The 23,539-nt window shown below is 35.1% G+C and overlaps 1 pseudogene; it reads left to right on the forward strand.

Annotated features, from left to right (window-relative positions):
• LOC127527978 (zinc finger BED domain-containing protein 5-like) overlaps positions 1 to 2,626 on the forward strand; it is a 29,277-nt pseudogene extending 26,651 nt beyond the window's left edge.
• Positions 2,627 to 23,539: the final 20,913 nt, after the last annotated feature.

Genomic DNA, 23,539 nt, shown 5'->3' on the forward strand with positions numbered 1-23,539 from the left:
TTTCCAAAAAATACAAATTTTCAGCTCAAACTCTAGAACAATTTTCTGATTTAATTTTCACTAACACATACACGGATATTATAGAACTGAGTGATAAGCCTTACAAATTCTGCATCCTTGGTTCATATCCTACTGCCAGTTGCTGTTTATATGAATTTGGTGTCTGTGTGGGATTTAGGTAGTCTTTCCACATCCACTCCTATGTGTAGGTTTTGGCTTAGATTTTTTTTTAATCTGTTAATTTTATTCTTATGAATTCATGGAGCGCAAAGATAGCAAAGTTTCTGATATAACTGTCTTCAATGAGCATCAAGAATGGCAAATACTGAAAAACACTTAACATTAAAATGTTCATAAAAATACTAATTTACTCAAAAACGTTCATAATAAACATGTCAGTTATCCAGTCATATGGTCACAATGTTCATCATAAATACATTGTGTATTAAAATATTGTAGTGCTTGAAAGTGAAGCACATTCAAGCCAAATAGAGCATTTGAATTGTCTCTTGATCAGTGAATGGGGTGAGGCAGATATAATATTTTTTCACAGACATTTCAGTGTTGTTTATACTGGATAGATATCCCATTTTTAGTGCCTGGTGTTAAACTTCACCATTTTGCTAGATGATTTCCTAATGCAGGACAGTCATAAGCATGCAACACAATGCTTTGATGTGACTGAGCTGTAGGAGGCCTTATTTGCTATACCGAAGCATGGGAATTACAGCCAGATGTACAGTTACATTCTGTTCCTTGTGGATCATTCATTGTCTGAATAGCCCTTAAGGGACTTGGAGGAGGCATCTGTGTTTAAGCTATTTTATGTGTGCACTGAAAAGCCACATTCTGTTCAGCAAGAGATTATCAATGCTTTAATTAGTGCCAAATCATCATCCGCTAGAAGAATCCTCCCAAGTACCAGAAGACTAATAGTTTTTACAATCAATTGGTTTGTTGTCATTTCAGCCCCATACAGACTCACTAGCACATCATGTAGACTGACAAAATTATAGCAGTTTCAAAAGAATGTTCTACTTTTTGGGAACTGCTATTTTAAACAAGAAAAGTAATGCCACAAAATGTTTGATGTTAAAGAGATATTCAGGAAAAGGCAGCCCTCTCCCTCATTCATTTATGGTACTGTGATTGAAAATTACTCATCAGAAGTTTAGAGCCAAACTGAGCCTACTCTCCCTGTCTCGCTTGTTTTCAAATACAAATACTCAATCTCAATTGCTCCACTTGATTATTTAAGGGATCTGAGGAATGATGCTTCTTATGGTGATTTTCTTTGAGATTTTGTCGATGTTTATAGCTTTATCTTCTCAGGCAGTTCTCAAAGAAAGTTTACTATTTTATACCCTTTTTTCCATTTTTTACCTGCTCTTTGGTTTTTCTGATTTCAAAAATTTATTTTCTCTTAGTCATTTTCTATTAGTTCCCTTCTCCCTTCAAGTGTTTTTAATGCACAACACCTATATTGCCAGTCTGTACCACGTAAAGAATTATCTGTAATGGTGGTGTCCCATCTTTGATCCAAAATTAGATCAAGTCCACATGTTAATGCTGCTTCAGTTAAACTTTACAATGCCTCATCATCTCCTTAAAAACAGCCTTCTCAAACAATTGTGAAACCTCCTGCTCTTACTAAGAAATTATTTGACTTTCTTTATCTTATGCGGGCCCTCTTTGCTCTCATATACAGTAAACAAAACATTTATAGCGACTCTTGTATAATAGTCAACCAATGCAAAAACTAGTCAAAATAAAAAGTTGCAAAATATTGCTGCTGTTGTAAAAATTCCCCCAAAAGATAAATCACTAGGGGGAAAATAAAGAAGAGTGCAGAAGGGTTAAATGTATCATAAATCATAAAAGACAGCCAATTCAATAACATTCATAAGTTGTTAGAACAGATATATTTAGAGGAAGATATTGCTGATAAATGTAAAATCGATGCACCCTCAAGATACAAGGTGAAGACTTTAGGCACAATTTAGAAGGTTTTTACTTTAAGCCACACTTTTCCACTAAAACATATTTATGTACTGCAAGGAAGAATTTATACATGGTCCTCTGCAGATCAAAAACACTAAACGAAAAATAATGAGCGCATTGATTTAAAAAAGTCTGTAATGTTCCCACACTAGTAACACAATGAAAAATTATTCTGTGAGACCAGAATATGTATTTTTATTTCTTCCACTTTTATATTAATACATTAATGACATTGCATTTGAAAATACTTTATATTTTTATTATATTGTAAACAACAGGGTGCTTTTAGGTCAGTCTCTGCAAATTTAAACAGGTTTTCCTATAAAAAGGAACATACTGTATAGGCACAAAAGGGCTCCATGGGGGTCAGGGGCAGCTGCAGGGCTATGCCCTACAGATGTTATCGGTATATGAGAATACTTTAGGGGGTTTCTTTCCATTTGTTTTATATATGTTTATGTGTGTGCACTGAATTAATTATGAATGTCTCTTATATCCTCTCAGCGGCAAACTCACAGCCAGTAGTCTTAGAAGGAGCATCTCAGCACTGTCAGCATCAAAGGCTAGCAGTAAAACAGCAGCAGACCTACAGTCAGCAGCACTGCCTGCAAAAGACAATCAGTAGTTGCAAACTACAGCAAAAACATAAAGCTAACTGCTTCAATCAAAACAGGAAGAGACTAAGAACAATCGGTCTTTCTTTTATATCCATTTACATTAGGTAAAGATAAGTTATAAATTAGCAAAACTGCAACAAAACAAAAAACATACCTAATAGTATATTAAAATACGGTATCTAAGTGAGGTCTTTATTTTGATTGTTAGCAGAGGGTTGGACTTCAGGTAGAAGAAGGTTATTATAAAATAAGATTACATGATACCAAAGGCTTATACATTTTTGGTTGCTTCTCTCTCACAATTTTGTGTCATCCTTTTTTTCTGTTTTGTAATTCCTATTTAGTCACATTTTGTATTTTACAGAATACAAAAATCTGAAATCATCATAATATTGACTTTAGTATCCCCTTCTGTACAAAATTGTAAGCTATAGTAAAAGGTTATTAATTGTAAATTCATAGTTGTTTCACAACAACATCTCCAAGTAAATTGTTTATTCCCTTCATATCACCAGTTTTTTAGTCAAAATAATTCAAATTCAATAAATAGCTATCCAGATTTTTACATTCAACAAAGCTGGATGAACACACCTTAGTTTTGCTGTTTCTTACATTATTTAAAGAATAACTGAGAAACAAAATTAATTATTTTGCTTAGTTTACTAAGAAAAAGAATGAATTCTGTTTTGAAAGAAACACAAGAAGGTATGTTCTTGTCATTTTTATTGGAAAAGCTTACAGTTGCTGAAGGGGGGATCCATTGTTAGACTTTGTGATCGTTTCAAAGAGCACTCGCTTGGACCATAGCAAATTTAGAAGCAATACGAATTAGAGAAAAGAATGGTTATGTGTGTTTAAGTATGTGTTGTTTGAACTGCACATGAAAAGCATATGGAAGTTTGATTATATGAAACAAGCTTGAGCATCTGTAGTACTAATACTAAGTTTGAAAAGTACATCTAGTGGGAAGGAAATCTATATGGCTTTGTTTGAGGAATTACAGTAAGTACTATATTCAAGCTTTTCAGATAGTTTAGCCTTTAACATTCTCTCTGTGGCTTTTTTCCTAGCTGTTGTTTCACCTAGCAGATTCCTCATAAAGTAAAATAAATGAATAGTTTAACAACCAAAAAGAAAAAACAGCTTTTTTTCTCTTGAGCAAAATCATGACACTCACAGCATAAAATATCTTTTCAAAAGAAGATATTTTTGGTCATAAAAAGACAAGGTGAAACAGTTGAAACTGTAAAAAAAGTCAGATTTCAACCTGACAAGACACCAAAAGATGCTAACAACAAAAGATTTGAAAAAATTACAATTTCAAAAATTTATGAAGTTTCATCAAAATAACATCAGCAGGAAAAAGAAGAGAGAGAGAGATGTGTAGTTTTTGTTGCCTTGGGCAAATTTCTAGCATTGGACAAAATTCAGGTTGAAGTGGTTGACTCCCCAAAGCTCTGATGTGCTTTATTCAGAATGCTCTGCCTTGCTGCTTGCTTGTTCACTGTGTACAAATTCAGGACTGAGGACAATTAAAACATTTAATTAGACATGCTTTTGGTTTATAAAATGTAATAAATAAAAATAGAACACATTAAATTTTTCACATGATGAATTCCATAAGAAGGGAGGAAAAAACAATTCTATATTGAAAATAGTTGCTTACTTAATCATTGATATGTCTTTATATATATCATTATTTTAGGAAAAAAGCTTTGTGATTAATTTTAGTTATCTCTAAATGAAAAAAGGTATACTTCTTTTTTCCTCTGTGACAAAATGTGCAACTATGCTTTATTCTTTGCACGTAGTAAAGGGTAAAACTACACAGACGTTCTTTCTCTCGGAGAAATACAAGTATTCAAGGTGAAATCTCTGAATATTTATAAAGAATCTTAAGTTATTATCATTGCTCAGCTTCCATTTTAACTTCTTACACTTTACTAAATACTAAATAAGCATAGTCTTGCTATTAATTCACAAAATTAACTATAACTTACAAATGTTTCTATTTAGTTATATTCTGAAATCTCATCTAACATAAGGAAATATTAAGATAAATTCTTCTATAACAAAATTCCAAGAATCTGCAACAATTAAAGGGAAACGATTAATGAGTTTAAATTCATGATTTAACATGTATTAGCAACACTTTCTAAAAGACCAAAGTGATTTTGTTAAGCTAGAGCTCTACTTTAACATGTTGCTCATTATCTAAAACAAAAGTACGTTGACTTCAGCAAAATTACTCATTCAAATAAACAGCAAATGTAGGGTTTTTTTTTTAAATTGTTATATTATGCTTTGTTAATACTATTTTGACGTGCAGGCAGCTTGTGATGCACTGTGTGGGAGCAGCAACAAATGCTGTAGGTGATGCGACTAGGTGAACTGCTTCTGCTCTGAGAGGGGTGGACACGCCTCTTAGTAGACAAATGACAGGAGAAGTTAGGAGAAAAAGGAAGGTGTGGTGGAAGGAAGTTTTTAGTAGGGAGTCAGGAGACAATAAGCAGGAGTGTTTGCAATATAGAGGAAAAAAGAATGTAAGAGGCAGGAGATTAACTGATTGGTAGGGAAAGCTTTCTTTTATTGTTTTGGAGGTGTGCTCCTTAACTCAGATAACGGCGTATAAGACATTGCACTGTTTGTTACAGAACAAAGACTCCAAGTAAAATGCAAAAAACTTTACCTCTGAGTTGTATTTGCTTATTATGCTGGATGTAACAATATTATATGAATTAATTAATTTTATTAAAACTATATTATTTTTTGTTAATACAGTTTTGTTTAGGGTGGCATGGTGGCACAGTGGTAGCGCTGCTGCCTCGTAGTAAGGAGACCTGGGTTCACTTCCCGGGTCCTCCCTGCGTGGAGTTTGCATGTTCTCCCTGTGTCTGCGTGGGTTTCCTCCCATGGTCCAAAGACATGTAGGTTAGGTGCATGTGCCTTGCGGTGGGCTGGCGCCCTGCTCAGGGTTTGTTTCCTGCCTTGCATCCTGTGTTGGCTGGGATTGGCTCCGGCAGACCACCGTGACCCTGTGGTTAGGATATAGCAGGATGGATGGATGACTGACAGTTTTGTTTTGTAAATAAATGCGACTATTCTTTTTTTTTTTGTTCTTTATTTCGCCTTATACAATTTCTTGTATTAGGAATTTGTTAGTAAGTATACCCCTTGGGGTCAGAGCGCAGGGTCAGCCATAGCGCCCCTGGAGCAATTACAGGTTAAGGGTCTTGCTCAAGGGCCCAGCAGAGTAGGATCTCTTTTGGCAGTGACGGGGATTCGAACTGGCAACCTTCTGGATGCCAGCACAGATCCTTAGCCTCAGAGCCATCACTCCGCCCCAAATTCTGTAAACTAATCTGCTGTGTATCATTTTTAAAGTAGCTGTTCTGTTATCCGTCATGGCATTAGTCCCGACCCCTGATGAATAATCAAGGTTTTACTGTATGTATGTACTGTATATATATATATATATATATATATATATATATATATATATATATAAAACAGGCACTTGGATAGCAATCACAGATTAAGGCCTTTTAAACAGTTTAAACAGATTTTGATTACCAAGTCATGTACATACAGATGCTGGAAGTGAGTTTTGCCTTCCTATTTTAAAGATTCATTTCTTTTTATGGAGAACGTTGGTATTTTGGATTGCACAATATTAGACAATATCCGTGTACTGCATTTTGTTTTCTTACTAAGAATAAACAGAGGTTCAGTAGAATTTGCCACTAGTAGTAGTAGTAACCAGTCTTAGTATTGGACACAACTTACCTCCACTTCAGTTATGGACAACTGGCATATTGCAGCATTCTGCAAATTCAGTTTGTCAAGAATTGCTTGAATCCCACAAACACAATTATGATGTACTGACCTTTTTGGTCGCACGTCTGATTATACAAATTTTTTTGATGATGGTTTGGAACTTGCATTTGTTTATCAGTTGGAAAATTATTTGCAAAATTTTTGTTGATTCATCATCTGATGATGGTAATCATGGAATTCAACACTATCTAACCTCATGTGATTTTCTGGAAATAATTACAGTTCTAGTAGTGATTCACCATAAGTACAAACAAGTCAAAAATAATGCTACATTTGTTAAAAGGATTTACATTAATAATGTATCATTAAAAACTAAAGTACCTGCAGTTTTGTTATAACAGGTTATTATGTACATGCTTGATAAAATGATGAATGTCACACTACTAAATTTAGTATTTTATTATTACAATTTGTTTGTATAAGTAAAAGCTTTAAATACCAATGAGAACAATGTTTTGAGTATTCTTTTTCTTGTGATAAATAAAAAACACACAATTTGCGCCACCACCACCTGATCAGGCACCATGCAGCCACCTGTGATGATGGAAATAAGATGGTCTCAGCTGTCTATGAGACCAACTTCATCAAATCCTATCATATGAAGCCTGAAAACAAAGTTATCAACATTTATGTTAGGCAGACTTCCCAGTGGGGGCTGGGTGGTGTTTTGGCCTTGGAGCCCCTTCAAATTTAGTTTTTTCTCCAACCTAACTGGAGGTTTTTTTCTGTCCTCCTGGCCTAATCTTAATTGTTTTTTTCATGTAAGTTTCTCTTTGATGTCTTGTAAAGCACTTTTAGGCAGAGTGGTGTCTCTGAGGCTAGGGATCTGCACTGGCAATCGGAAGGTTGCTGGTTTGAATCCTGTAAATCCTAATAGTGACTCTGCTCTGTTGGGCCCTTAAGCAAGGCCCTTAACCTGCAATTGCTGAGCGCTTTGAGTAGTGAGAAAAGCACTATATAAATGCAAAGAATTATTATTATTATTATTACTTTGAGCAACATTTGTTTGTATGAACATGTGGTATATAAATAAATGTTGTTGTTGTATCTGGCCTCAATGCAATTCATTTAAATTAGTAGCCCTGAAAACTGTTGTTCAAGTTTCCATATCAAACATTTCACTTTTTCTTCCTTCTGTACTATATATTTCCACAAACCATCTCAACAGCCTCTTTGTATTCTACTGTAGCTATGTCACCTGCACTTCAGAACAGGTAATTTACCTGAAGCTAAGTATATTCAGGTCTGGCCAGTACTTGGATGGAATACCAAATAGTAAAAACTTTGATTGCTGCTGGAAGAGGTTTTAGAGAGGCCAGATACTATGTACCCTGTAGTTTGTGTGTTGATCCCTATGCCCCGGTGCAATGATGATGACACTGTGCCGTAAAAAAAACCTTTCCATAACACAGAAAATAATCTTTTCCATAATAAAAAAACAGCAAAAGTGAAGTACAGTCTACTAAATAACTTTACCTTTCACTTTACTTATGCACTGTGATGAATGTAACAATAAGGTGTTTACCAATCCATCCATTATCCAACCCGCTATATCCTAACTACAGGGTCACGGGAGTCTGCTGGCGCCAATCCCAGCCAAAGGCAGGAAACAAACCCCTGGCAGGACGATAAGGTGTTTCACATGCACCTAAATAACAAGTCCTTAAGTAGTGCTAATACAGAAAACAACGAAAAGTTATATTTCTAGTAAACTTAAAAAGTTGTCAATGCCTGATTCTTTAACAATACAAAATTAATTACTTTCAAATGTGTGAACCATAATTAAAAACACAGTGCAACTGTTCTTTTTGTGAGTAAAATATTTTGACATGTTCAATAATGTACAGGTACCATAAAAACCACAAAAGATTGTTTTATTGCTTCATGTTGAATGTTTGAAATATACATCGTTGTCATTAAGCCCATTCCAAACCCTGGGGAATTTTTAATACCAAAAGTCATATTATTTTTAAAGTAGGTATAACTGTTGGTTAGAGGAATTCTAAGTATTTAGTCGCAGGTATTTGCCAAAGGGAATTTGGAATTGCAGTCTAAGAATTCCAAAGATGGCTCTGGAAAGAAACCAAGAGGAGGAACCAAATCACTTCCTGGTGCAAAAATAAATATTTCCTCTTGTGTCACTGCATCAACACAAACTGAAAGTAAGAAAAAGTTAGTTTAGTCAGCACAGATTTTTAGCAGTTAATTTACATTTTCACATTTCACAACCAATGGTAGGCTAGGAAACTTACTTAGTAATAAAAGAAAAACAGTACTGTGCAAACATTCTGCGTCGAATCATTCTCCAAGGGGATATGCTACAAACTTACAGCTTCATTTTTCATTATACACAGAATTTGGGGAAAAACAAAGTTGTATCTTAATAATCCAAGTATATACCTTGAAGCTTCACAGGTGAAAGTACCATTTACTGTCATATTTAAATTTCATTATTAAATCACATGACGCAGTAAAACATCAAAAATTGGATTACAGATAAGAAAGCAACTTTAAAGCTATATAAGAATGGCAGTTATAAATACTAATACTTTTTAAAATTTAAACAGTATAAACCAGTACAATTACAAAATGCCATATATATTGTAAATAATAAACTCTATAACACCTTTTCACATATATTTATGTTTAATTAGATATATCAATGATGTTAAAACTGGTTTGTTACAAAACAATATTAATATATTAAGCATTACCACACCATGGCATTGTATATTGAAATTAAAGCAATCACATACTTACAAAGATAAAAACTGTCTTTCAATTTTTTGTTCTTCAGTTATTTCTCCTTCAGAGTTTGATGGCTAAAATAAAACAAAAAGTCATATGTAAAAAGATTTCAATTTATCAAAAAAAGAGTATTTGACTATCTTTGTTTTAAAATATTCAAAACATTTCTCAGGTACTAACTAAAGTGAAATTCAAAATACAAACAAGTGCATATTTGTAACATTAATTTGTTACAGGAACAATTTCCAAATATAAACTGATGTCAAATATAAAACAGTCTTTAAAATACAAACTTATGGATACCTGAGGGAAAGTCAACAGTGTTGTATCTGGCCTTGTATATATTGATTTATGGTGAAATATCTTTATTATCACAAACCCATTTAAAGTTTGCTGACTTGTCTTCTTTTTTCTTCTTCTGTTGGATTCTGTCCGCTCCTTCTGCGTACCTGTAGGTGATGCATTTCAACTTTATAAAAATGTAAAATCACAAGTGTGTTATTCCTTTTTTTCCTAATAATTTTAAAGATGTTGTGCAACTCTTATTTTAAGTTAAATTCTGATTTCCCCAATATAGACTGCTGCGCAATGATCACATCTTAATATATGCAATTTGCTGTATTAAGGAAATAATGGTGAGTAAGTAACTTCCTTCCTAACAATACATTTTCCATTTCTGAGACGTTTTGTAAAATCAAAATGTTTAGCATGAAATGGGTTGACTTATCTGAGTGTTATTCAATATATCTTTGAAGTTTCTGTTTTTATGGTAAGCTAAAACCAATTTGTAGTTTCTTAGTACACCATTCGGTTCCTGTATTCTCTTAAAGTTTGTTTTAATAATCATATTACACTTCTGCCATAAATTTGTTATATATTGTTATTATTGGTGTGTTTTTTTCATCTTGGATCTGTTTGGGTTGTTTAAAGAGTTTAAGAGTCCTTCTCAGGAAGCTTCTGGTGTAGCCTCTTGTTTTTATCCATTCAAATTCTACTTAATCCGAGTAATTGGGATTCTCCTAAACATCTATATGTATGTTTTGGATCAAAGTTTTCTGTATGTAATAATGAATTGAGAATCTTTATCCTTAAAAAATACTATAATTGCTAAATTGTATTATTTTTTTGTATAAAGTTGTGTCAAGATAGTTAACTTGTCTATAGTTCAGTGTTGCAATTAATTTGATATTAGGCCAAAAGTCATTAGATTTCTGCAGTTTGTCTATAGTGCTTCTACTCTATAGCCTGTGCATACCTGTAAAATCCTTCTGAAACTCGACAGAACATCTTTCTCAGATTATATGCCCGGGACTACACTTCTTCTTCAGGTGTCTGATATTGCCTAGAGGCGTGCACAGTTGATGTCGATCACGCAACTGATTCCTGTATCATTTGTTCCAGTACACTTGGCCAACAACGAGGTCTACACGCATTTGTAATAGTATTTATGAAGTCATCATTTTCAATTAAATTTCTTACAACCTGCCTTGTGGTGTATTATCCATTACAAAATACAAAAATGATCAATTCTGATTTTATTTTTTGTATAACACTCTTGAGAAACTTCTATCACAGTTGATTAGTCTTGTTATGAATGTTCCATAATGTGCCCATAGAAAAAGTGAATATATTGTGCAAAAATGATGAGTCATGCAAGATATTAGAAGATTAATTGAATATTTTTTAAATATTTTTTAATAACTTTAGGTTCCCTTATTTCATTTCACTGTTTTACAACCCCACAGGGTTTACTAAACTTGTGCTCGAGTTGTTTCACTCCATATTTTCAGGAATGACTTTATATATTCCAACTGTGACTTTATATATTCAGGAATGACTTTACTGTATATATTCAGACATGACTTTATTCCAACACTGACTTTATATACTCAAGTTTTGACTTGATATTTTCAGTAACAAATTGATATATTCCAACTCTGAGGAATGACTTTATATATTCAAGCTTTGACTTTATATATTCAGACTGTCACTTTATATGCTGTATTCAGGAATGACTTAAATCAGGCTTTGACTTTGTATATTCAGACTGTGACTTTTTATATTTAGGAAGAACTTTATATATTTAGGAATGACTTTCTATATTCTAACGCTGACTTTATATAATCAGGCTTTGACTTTGACTAAATTGTCTCTCTTAACATCTAAATTGGATTACTACTTTTATAAGATGCCATAATAAATTTGATTATGAAAGTAATGACAAATTTCTAATCTGTTCTATTTTATCCTTTTCCTTCTCTTCCGTTTTTTTCCACTTATATGTGGGGTTGATATGTTTGATCAATCTTCTACATACAGCTTGGTCCTGAACTTCTCTCCAGTCAAACAATTGTCCTTAAGTTTTCTTTAACATTATTCATCCTCCTCTGCTTCTGTATTCCCCACATTCTGGTCCCCAGTTCTTCCATTTCCATCTTTTGATGCACATATTCAATGTCTCTCCTCATCACATATCTCTCCTACTTTTGCTGAACCTCTTATTATCTCATTTCTTATTATGTCCTTTTTTTTTATTTCACACATCCACCTCAGCAATTTCATTTCTGCCACATCCAACTTTGTGTCCCACACTCCTTTTTCTGCATTTATCTTAAAGCTCCATACATCATACATGTGCAAAAGTTCACTGATGACACTGCTATCGTGGGCTGCATCAGGAGTGGGCTGGAGGATGAGTATAGGGACCTAATCAATGACTTTGTTAAATGGTGCCACTCAAACCACCTACAACTGAACACCAAAAAAAAAAACCAAAAAAAAAAAACCAGCAAAACCAAGGAGTTGGTGGTGGATTTTAGGAGGCCCAGACCCCTCATAGACCCCATGATCATCAAAGGTGACTGTGTGCAGATGGTGCAGACCTATAAATATCTGGGAGTGCAGCTGGATGATAAATTAGACTGGACTGCCAATACTGATGCGCTGTGCAAGAAATGACAGGGCCGACTATACTTCCTTAGAAGGCTGGCGTCCTTCAACATCTGTAATAAGATGCTGCAGGTGTTCTATCAGACAGTTGTGGCGAGCGCCCTCTTCTACGCGGTGGTGTGCTGGGGAGGCAGCATTAAGAGGAAAGATGCCTCACGCCTGGGCAAACTGGTGAGGAAGGCAGGCTCTATTGTTGGCATGGAGCTGGACAGTTTAACATCTGTGGCAGAGCGAAGGGTGCTCAGTAGGCTCCTATCAATTATGGAGAATCCACTGCATCCACTAAACAGTGTCATCTCCAGACAGAAGAGCAGCTTCAGCGACAGACTGCTGTCACTGTCCTGCTCCACTGACAGATTGAGGAGATCGTTCCTCCCCCAAACTATGCGACTCTTCAATTCCACCCGGGGGTGTAAACGTTAACATTTAACATTATACAAAGTTATTGCCTGTTTTTTCACCTGCATTATTATCATTCTTTAATTTAATATTATTTATTGTATCATTATGCTGCTGCAGGAGAATGTGAATTTCCCATTGGGATTAATAAAGTATCTATCTATCTATCTATCTATCTATCTATCTATCTATCTATCTATCTATCTATCTATCTATCTATCTATCTATCTATCTATCTATCTATCTATCTATCTATCTATCTATCTATCTATCTACATCACTGCTGGTCTTATAGCTGTTTTAAAACCATATCTCATGTTTCAGTCAGGACTGAAAAATCTCATTTTTATTTTGTTTTAATGTTAATTTTGTTAATAATTTAGTTTCTACATGTCAAAGTATATTTTGCTATGTCCCTTGCGTTTTGTGGGTGGTCCCCCAAGAGGTGGGTCTACCTGCCCATTACTGCAAGGGACTACCCTCAGCCTTTGAACTCACCGTCCCATGCATTTTACTGAATGCACTGGTGGTACCGTGAGTTTCTCTAGTGTGATGTTGTGTGCTTTTGTGAGTTACTGGATTTTTAACTTCTATGCTCTTTTTTACTACCATCCTTACTAGATTTGTGATTTTGGGACTTTGGGAAACATTTATTGGGAGTCAGGCTTGCTCCAACATTTTAAAAGTGAGAGCTGGTGCCAGAATTTTAGAATATCACAAGCAGAATTTAAAAAGATGAGTGATGTCTTCTGCATGCTCATCCTTCCACGATCCATTGTGATGAAAGCTCCTGTGACACTGGAGAAGACAGTTGCAGTTCGTACTATACAAGCTAACAAGCATGGAATCTCAAGGAAGACGTATCTTCAGCAACCAAAAACCATGCTATAGATGCAAGTCATTATTAATTATTTTGAAAAGAAAACTGAGCTCCAAAGTTGGCACACACATACCTGTCATTGTACTGCCTTCAATCCATACTGATTACTTCATCTGCAAGGGGTGGAATTTTGTATTGCTACTAGAATATATAGATTCAGATTTCAGGTTTCTTGAATTTAATGTACAGTAGGATGGCTGGGATGTGCCATGATACTTTAAAATAGTTTGAGTGTCCGTGTCTCCCTCAGAAGCTTGAAAACGGCACATTCTTTCTTGAAAATACTTGACGTATAAATGGAGTGGACATTCCTGTTTTCATTGTGGCTGACTCTGCCTACAGTCTCATGAAAATGTGATAAAGCCCTTTTCAGAGGGCACAGCAAATGGTCTTCAAGTGAAACACTGAACATATATGTTTGAGAGACTTAAAAGCAGGTGGTGTATTCTGATGAAAAAAATAAACTCCAAGTTAGCCAATGTAAAATGCTGTAACTGGTTGTTGTCTCCATTGTATTACACAACTCTCAAATTTAAGAAGATGGTTATGAGTAACCACAGTACCATATGGCTTATCCAGATGCTCCTCAAAACCAGCTCCAGCAATTGAACCAGGCAGAAGACATATGTCAAGCTTTAGTATCATTTACTGCACACCTGCCTTAAATGCCAGTTCAAGCCAGGTTATCAAAACAAATGAAAATATGCCTTATGTAAGCCAGGCAGAAGACATCAAACTTTATTCAGTACTTGTCATAGGAAAAAATGCCACTTCGAGTCACAAAAAACCTGGTTTAATATGTAAACTATGTGTTATTTTAAAAAATAAATGTTTTGTTTAGGAAAAAGTAAATATACTGTAAAAAAGTCCTACTTGTCTCTTTATAAAATAATTCATAACAAAAATTTTAGATCAACTGTCTCATTAAATAATTTTAACAAACGTATTTTTAGGCCTAATTATATATTTGTAATAATTATCAACAAAATTAAAACTTGTCAGGCCTATGTTTGGGTCTCTTCTTAAAAATTCTTAAATATTTATTAGGCTTACTTGTCTCCATAATAAAATACTTAACAAAAAACATCATTACAGCATTCCAATAGACCATAGTGGCAAAGAATTGTCAGGCACCAAACAAAGTCACCTTGTTAATCATAATCCTACCCCTAACCTTTACTGCTCTTCATCTGCATTTTTTTGATTATTCAAACTGAGAGGCATGAGGAGGATGATCCTTGTAATGAGGCAAAGGGGTTGCAGTGGGTGCAGAGGGACTTGCCGGACATGTCCAAGCAATTAGATACAGGGCAACAGTGAAATGATGGGGGTGCTGAATAATTTGGAGCAGAATTAGATGTGGATCTGAGGCACTGAAGCAGTCATAATCTTAGCTCTCTATTCTCCCTTGCCTGCCTCTTGTCTCCCTCCATCTGGGCGATCTCAAACTCCAGCCACCTTCTCTTAAGCTCCATCCTATTTTTTCATGTCTTTTTACCAGTTAAGCCTTTCTTTTCTCATATGTATGTGAAGTGCTCTAGTCATAATTAAGGAAGCAATCACAGTTTTTATCCAAAGCCTTCAGAAGTTTTCCTCCCTTTATGCTTGTGTTCCATCCCGCCAATACTATTTGAGATGTTTCCTGACTATCTTGATATTGGTACATTGACTCTTGTTCCCACTGTCTGAGGAGCTCCTATCTTTAAGGGATTCAGTGGTAAGGGGTGGCACATTGGGGTCTGTGAAAAAATAGACCCCAAAAAAATACAGAAACATGAAATATACAATGTACAAATACTGAAAAGGTCTGGGCAAATCCCCTGCATACTCATACATTTCTGCAAGTAGATTATCACATCAATAATGTAAGGTACAATGTATAAAGCAAATGTTTATGTTTAATGAATAATAATGACAGCCTACAAAATAAGAAGCTAACCTTTATAATTTTCATCTGGCATGAACACACAGTGAAACCTATTTCCAAAAATAGACTACATATTTAAATTTAAAAGATAGAAAAACAATATGATGCATATTACCTTCATCCTCTGAACTGCAATTGTCTTTGTGGTTCTCTCCCAGATCCATATTTGGGCAAATACCTATAAAGAGGTGACAAAAATGTGTTTAACATACTAAAGAAATAGTGGCATTAATTAAAACACACAAACAAACACTTCATCCCTTCAGTGCAATGGTTAGTCAGCCTGATACTAAAGCTACCCAGTAATATGCACGCACACATACATCTTGCATTACTTTAAGGTAAATTCATAATTGGAGAGCTAGAAACTAACACTAATGTCACCCAGTTTATAAGCTGTGGCTAGTAAGTGGATAGCCATCATTAACTAGGTAGTTCGCTAGCTGCTAACATTTTTGATGATTTGAATTATAATAGTACTTACCCAAAAATTCATCTGTCTCCTCAAAGTAAGGACTCTGCAAAGGGTCCACACCACTTCATTTGTTGTGTTTATTTTAGTCCCTGCACTTTTCGTTTCAGATACTTGATATGTTCTCTGCATTTTGTCCAAACTCCTTCATAGAAGGACATTTTTCTGGCACAACTCTTTAAATATCCACACCCAAACCAAATGGTTATACACCATTTGCTCAAACTGGGTTTGTTAGTCCTGTTCACAACACACCGAAGGCAAGGCACAGAGTTTTCATCCTGCTCCGGTTGTGGTACTTCCTTACATTTGTTGCCATCATGATTCTTTTTTTGTTATGTCAAGGTGCGAACGTTATGTAGCCACAGTACATGCATCTATTATGAGATAAAGGCATTGTGTAACTGTAGAACACCTACCTACCTCTTTAGTTTTTCAAGACATATCTTTTCATATGCAAGTCCATGGTAAAAAAATGCCAATGTTGACAATAACTTTACATATAGGTATATGTCCTGAAAGCTTATCCAGTTCAAATTGGGCTTTACAGATGATTGAGCAAATTTCTGATACGTATGCATTAATGTCATGTACAGGCTACTGTTTTGTGTGTTTTGAGTGGCCACTATATGAGTAAGGATAAAGTACTACATAGTTAATGCCTGAAGCCATTTACCATGTTTAAAAAAATACATATATATTTTATAGAAAAAAACTGGCAATAAAATTACAGTGCAAATGTTTCTGGAATAATGATACAGTTTCATGTGAACCATAAATGTTATATAAAAAATGAAATGTTAACATAATTTGTGTGTAAAAATAATCAGTTTTGTATTGCAAATTACAGGATAATTTTATCTAAGCTGTATGGCAAAAGTATGAACTATTATAACTTTCTTGTAAAAAATAACAGTATGATGCTTTAGAAATTACAGTAATATTATCGAGCTGTTCATTTTAGAGCAAAAGAATAAAAAGTTCTGCAAAATTTACCTATTAAAGTTATCACAGTTTTCTATTGCAAATTACAGTATAATCTCAATTGAGCTGTATGTTCTTAGGAAAAAGTGTGAAGCATTTTCAGAAGTTTTTCATTAAAATAACAGTATAATGCTCTATGAAGTAGAGTAATACTTTAATGCTTTGCAAATTTTACAGCAAAAAAATAAAATGCTTGTGAAAATTACAGTTTCGTAAATTACAGTACAATTTCAAATCAGTTGCATGTTGTACAGGTAAAACTTTAAATGTTATACAAAACTTTACTTAAAGGCAAAAATAAGTCATGTTATTAGTTTTACTAATCCACATTGGTATACATGAATATGCACAAAAAAGTGGATTTGACAAATGATCAAGCAAAATAATAAGACCAATAATAATAAACTAATATTTTTAAACTGATATCAGAAAAATTGCTGCAACCATATAATATAAAATTGTAGTAATATAAAATTTTACATATTTACTGTTTAAAAAAATTATCATTATTTACATAATAGCCTATTCTTTGTGAGATTTTAAATCATTCAAATCAGGTTGTTTATTATGGAGACCGTTAAGTGACAAAGATATTGAAAAAAAATTAGATGGGGAGAAAATCACATGGGAGAAAAAAAATATTGGTGGAAGCAATTGGAGTTGGTGGAAAATCAATATGATACAATTTTGCATTCTCCCATAAAAGTTCTTCCAGTCTAACATGGGGTGCATGAAGTTTGAAGATACTACAAGATGATATGCGAGCAAACTCACATGACAACTTGATCAAAATATGTAGCATAAACATACTCACAGCATCTGCCGTAAGAATGACTGACACTGTGGCACTAAAGCTGATACGCAATCATCTTCAGTTATTACTTTCCAGCAGACCAAAGCAGGGCTAGGTGTGGATGACTTGCAATCACACTCTCTGTTATTCCCACAGTAGTGTTTCAGTCACCTTGATGTGTTGTGATAATATCTATAAAAGAGCACAAACAATCATAAAGGTTTGGGGTTTTTGGCCCTGTATACTGTAAGGTAAATAGGTCAGTGTTATTTTTCAAAGTTACAACAGACACATGAGGGTTGGCAGGTGGACAATTTGGTGGACACAGGTTCCTCCCTGTGTGGATAGTGCTATGAGTACTGAGAAAAGCGCTATATAAATGTAATGAATTAATATTTTTATTATTGAGGTGGGAACGGAAGTGAAGCGATGAGATGCTGGGAAAAATTGTGGTGGTGGATGGGAAAATGAGAAAACAAAGAAAAAGGTTAGTACCCCGCCACTGTCCCCTGGCATGACTTGTCGGGTCCTTAAGCTGCTCCCTATGCACTCGTGTGTGACAAATCAACTACTGTGATTACGAGTTACCGGCACCCCCAGTCTGCCAGAAGGTATTTGGAACATCCGAACATCATAGAAAGGGCAGAGATGAAGGTGGTAATGTAGTCATTTATAATGTGCTGGTCTAAATAAATAAATTCTTACACACAATAGACAGTAATGTAGGGTGTAACAGGAAGCTGTCCAGTGTTTCTTTTGAGCAAGGCATGTTTCCTCCACTAAATGAAACATGTTATATTCAAAATATGCAAGCAGAAGCAGTACCATGTCTTTGATGTTTTCCAATATGCCACCTAACTCTCCTTTGGCCATCTGCACCCATATTAAAACCTGTTGTTACACTGATGTCTTTCAAGAAGTCTATGAGTCTTCTTGGGTTTTTTTTCAACACTGGTGAGAAAGATATCCAGTCGAATTCCAATAAGTCGAATAGTTATAACAACCTTCTGAAACAAAATTGGCCAATATTCGAAGAGTTTCACCACTGCATTGCCCTTGTTAATGTCTGTTTGCTATGAATAGTATGTTGAATGTTTGTCTCTTTGCAATTCATCTGCATTCCATTTTGCTTCCTCATGCATTCTCTTCATCTTTTGCTGTGTCGCTTTTTGTTTTTCTGCCATTTTAGTTAGCGGCATGAGTTGTAATTCCCACAGGATGCACCCATATATGGAACTTTGTCTGTATCACACTCAGCAGATGGAGGATCCCTCTTAATTTTTGGAACAGTTGATCTCTTCACATTGTATATTCGAGCCTGGATCTATTTTACTGAGGAATGGTATCCAGTACTAATAACATCACCTTCAATTATGTCTTGCAGGGATTTTGGATATTTTCCAACCATTGCCTTTGCCATGTCAGTTGTGTTTCTCTTGCTTGGAGATGGACACACCTATATCATTTCTTTAACTGCAATCTGTAAGATTTCCCATCTTTATCTTGGAGCTGGTTGTTCTCCTCTTTCTAAATTGTGGATCAAAACTTCAGGTAGCTTTAGCCATTGCATTTTAAAACTGTCAGTCCAACTTGTGTTAACAACAGTGAAGCCATGACTAGGAGAAGGAGAGGAACTGGAGAATGTGCCTGGCAATGAAGAAACTCTCAGACCTGCAGATGGTTCACTGCTTTTTCTGTGGCCTAACAAATAAAACAAATGTAGAATTAAGTAATTTAATTACATATACAGTACACCTACCACCTGCAGTTTGTAACCAACTCTGATGTGGCACATTATTGCCAACAACCCAACCTGCCTAATTCAGTAGGACTGTTGGCAGTTGTAGTATCTATAGCAGAACTCTCTAATGCCTTGAAGTGTAGCATTTTCTCTGCTGGATCACACCTATTTCAGCTTGTTAGCTAATTATCAAAAAACAGATGAGTTTAAAGAAGAGTTGGAAAGTAAGGAAAACACTCATCTGTATAGGCAGGTGAGGTCTGGGTCCTGTCTTACAAAGCACATTCAACACAGTCAGCGTCACAAAATCTAAAAAATCAAATCTTGGTTAACTCTTTTCATGACAGTGACTGGTTTATGAAGCAGGTTCCTGGTCTATGGGTATTAATTCTAACCCTGTGTTCGCAACTCTTACTAATACCAACTAAATGGTTAGTTTGTCTTAGTTTTGACTCTTTGGGATTAAACAAATTTAAATTCAATTATTGACATTGGTAGAACTACACACACTTACTTGTCTGTGTTCAAGAGTTCACCAATTTTCTTGCTTGGAAAATTGACCCCAAGTGAATTCAAGGTGTCCTCAAATGAATTTCTAATGTGGTAATACTTCAGTAATGGCACATTGTAAGGTGTTTGGCAATGGCTGCATGTCAGCTTTAGAAAAAAGTTTAAAGAAGATTCGGCTATAGTCTGATAAATCTTTCATAACAAAAGGATGAGACAGTCAGAACAAATTCATCATATGAGAGATTCTTTGTGCTTCATATAAAACTGGTCACAAAGTATTAGGGCAAACACATGCCCACTTGGAAACTGTCATGCATATTTTTTGCCTACTATTGATGACATCTTTTTTTAAATACAAATTTTCAAGTCGTCGCTCTGTTTTCTTGAACACAACTATTTATGTAAATAACCATTTTTGTTTTCAAATTATTGCTATTGGCTGTATTTCGGAAGACTTAGAAACTGTCATTCAGCTAATAATTTATAGAAAGTGTCATTCTGCTAATAATTTATAGTTTTACCCAAAATGAAATGTTTGCCATTATCTGCTTATCATCCTTCTGTGATTGGCTTATTTGTTTTTTATAAAATAAAAAAATCAGAAATATAGCAAAAACTGGCCACCATCTACTTACCTTTTTCTTTTGCTAATGAAGGATGTTACAAGTTTGACTGGCAGAACAGATTGAGGATGCCAGAAGAATGGATTAAATTAATCTTAGTTTAGCAGGAGCTCTGTTTCCATTGAAGTCCTGGTCCAGAATGAACACCTCCTTCCTGTTTTTATGGTGTCTGAGTTGGAAGGTGCAGAGTCTTCTTTGAGCCTTCTGGGCAGTGCTAGGCACCATCCTCGAACTGCGGTGGAGAAAGAAGAAGTGGTCAGCGACAGCGTTCCCTCTTGTCTGCAAGTGGTACTACTTACCATTTCAAAGCCTGGAAGGTGGTCCCCTGGCAGATATGCATGAAAAAGGATAAGTAGATAACTGCAAAACATTCATTTTGGGCTTACTAATAATCTTAACGCTTCTTACCTGGCTTTTTACTTAACTGATTAACAGGATACACCCAAAGGCTCGCACACAGATTCCCATGGATTGGGTTCCTTAACACTAGCCTGAAGAATACAGTAAAGTGGAGTCGCATAATCTATCAGCCTTAGAAATTTGGTTTATGACAATATGCTGTACTCTACTGGGATCACCTTGAATCACTCATCCTGTAACACAGCAACTGATAGAATTCGATCAAATCATCAATATGCAAGCAACTTATCATTACACCCTGACTTTTCATAATGTATAAATGCAGCTTTTGCAGGATTCAGCCATAAACACCCTTGCCAAAATATAAACCTCAGAGTCATTTTTGACAAAAATTAGCACAAGTTCACCAAACTCCAAAACATCATAATTCTTGATGATTTAAAACTGAACCTTTTTGTACATATACAGTACATATTCATGGAAACCTTTGCATTTGACAAATCGTCTACCTGCATTTTTTAAAGTTTCAACATAAATCACACAGTAAAATGGAGAGGAAATTTTTACTTCCAAAACTAATGGGCAAAAGGATCCTGAAATGCTTGATGCCTCTTATGGAGTGTAAAACACGGATTTTTAAAGTTTTTCAAACGAAGGACACATCTTTTAAAACAACTGTTGTTGCTCTCAAATTGCATTATCCAAATTCTAATAAGAAGGACAAATTTCTTATCATTCCAAGATGCAGAGATTTTAGGAGTACAGATGAAATTACATCTTTAAGCTGAAGTGTCACTTGCTAAGCAGTGTCTTCAGGCTCAGCAGTTCAATTCCCAATTAAAACTGGTAAGAGCCTTAGTAAAACCCAGTTTTGATTGGAATGACCTGTAATTCTGGACTAACTTCACCTGGCTTAGTGAAGGCATCAGTACCACTATATTAAAGCTGAGACCATTTTTTGTTCTCAATCAAGTACCTCAAGTGCAAACAAGCATCATAAGAAAGAATGCCTTCAAAAATCTCATGGCCAAAACAGCGTGGCATAGCAGGCTGGTAAACAGTGTAGTACAGTAAAGAATTGAAATCTGATTTGAATTTTCTCCTTTGAACTTGCTCATCTTGCAATAAATCAAATGCATAATTGTAACTGTCGATAGTTCTCTGTGGCACAGTTATATTGGGGTCACCAACCCAAACTTCAATTTTGGTAATAAAACAGTATCTGCTAAAGAACTCTCACTGAAATTCTCAGTAACCCCCTATACAATGGGAGCCCAGATTATCTGCAACAATGCAATACACAGTTCCATTAATGACTGCATCTTCAGAAACAGCAATGTCATTAAAAATAAGACTTTCAGATCACTTACCAACTAAGGAAAAAAAAAAACTTTCTATGGCCAAAATCTTTAAAATACTTCTCTCTACATAGCAACACAAGCTTTATATGATCTACATTAGTTCAAAAATTAGGAGGTGAATTAAAAAGAGAGTGGTACATGGCTAGCACTTTGTTCTTCTTTCTTTTCCTCAATGGATTCACCACTTCAAATGCAACTTGTTATAAAATGGATTTTGCACATGAAAGGTAATCCTGGAAGAACCTGTTGGACTTAAATATCTTACCATCACCAATATCACAGAGAATATCTGCAGGAAGGGCTTACTGAGATATTCTCTCAGGCCTGAGCTCTAGTAAGCATTTCAGTGTTTTTTTCACTGGTACATAATAAGCACATTTCTTTATTCCCCTCTCATCTCTTCCTAGAAACACTTTCTGGGTTCTGTATAGTCCAACAATTTCTTAAACGACTGTGTTCTTGAATGTAAGGTTCTCATAGGTCATGAATGGCATGATGAGAATAGGTCACCTGTACCTGTATCTAAAATTTTTGAAACAACTTCATCTAATAATGAAAGGTCAGCTTTATTCAAGGAATTTCATTTATTCAGTCTATATGTCTCTCCTAACTTGTGCATTTTCTGTATCTCTTCCACTATATTCTGGGTTGTTAATATAGGTAAAATAAACTGCACTTGAGGTTTCATGTAAAATAGCCATTTACAGTATTTCTAAGATACAAGTTATTCATTTTTTTCTGAAAGCTGCATGGTCATGCCTTCTAAATCTTTCTCACTTGCAGATGCAAAAGAATCTGTGGAGTCAGCTTCAGTTCTGCCACTAAATGGCACCTGAGACCACAAAGGTCTGTGCGCATCAATTATGTGACCTACTGAGCAATGTCTGGGCTTTCTAGGCATATGCACTAAATGAAGATTTAACAGTGAAGACACTTCAACACCTTTCCATTGGATAGTTTACAGTCTGGCCCCCAACAACATGCTCCTTAAGATGACCTAGAAGACTTGATAAATCATGGAACTCTCTCACATAATGAATTACAGCATTTTAAAACTACTGTTTTGCTACTAACTATTAAAAAAACAGTATAAAAATTGTGTCTGTAAGTGATCTGATCTTAGGGAAAAGGGTGTATCACATATGATAAATCTGTTAAAGTTATTTCTGGTTTCCATAGACATGTGCTTATTTTGGGTGGCGCAATGGTAGTGCTTCTGCCTCACAATCCCGGGTTCACGTTCTGGGTCCTCCCTGCTTGGAGTTTGTTTGTTCTCCCCATGTCTTTGTAGGTTTCCTCTCGCAGTCCAAAGATATGCAGGTTAGGTAGATTGGCTT

Source organism: Erpetoichthys calabaricus, chromosome 1, assembly GCF_900747795.2.
Source record: "Erpetoichthys calabaricus chromosome 1, fErpCal1.3, whole genome shotgun sequence".
NCBI lineage: Eukaryota > Metazoa > Chordata > Cladistia > Polypteriformes > Polypteridae > Erpetoichthys > Erpetoichthys calabaricus.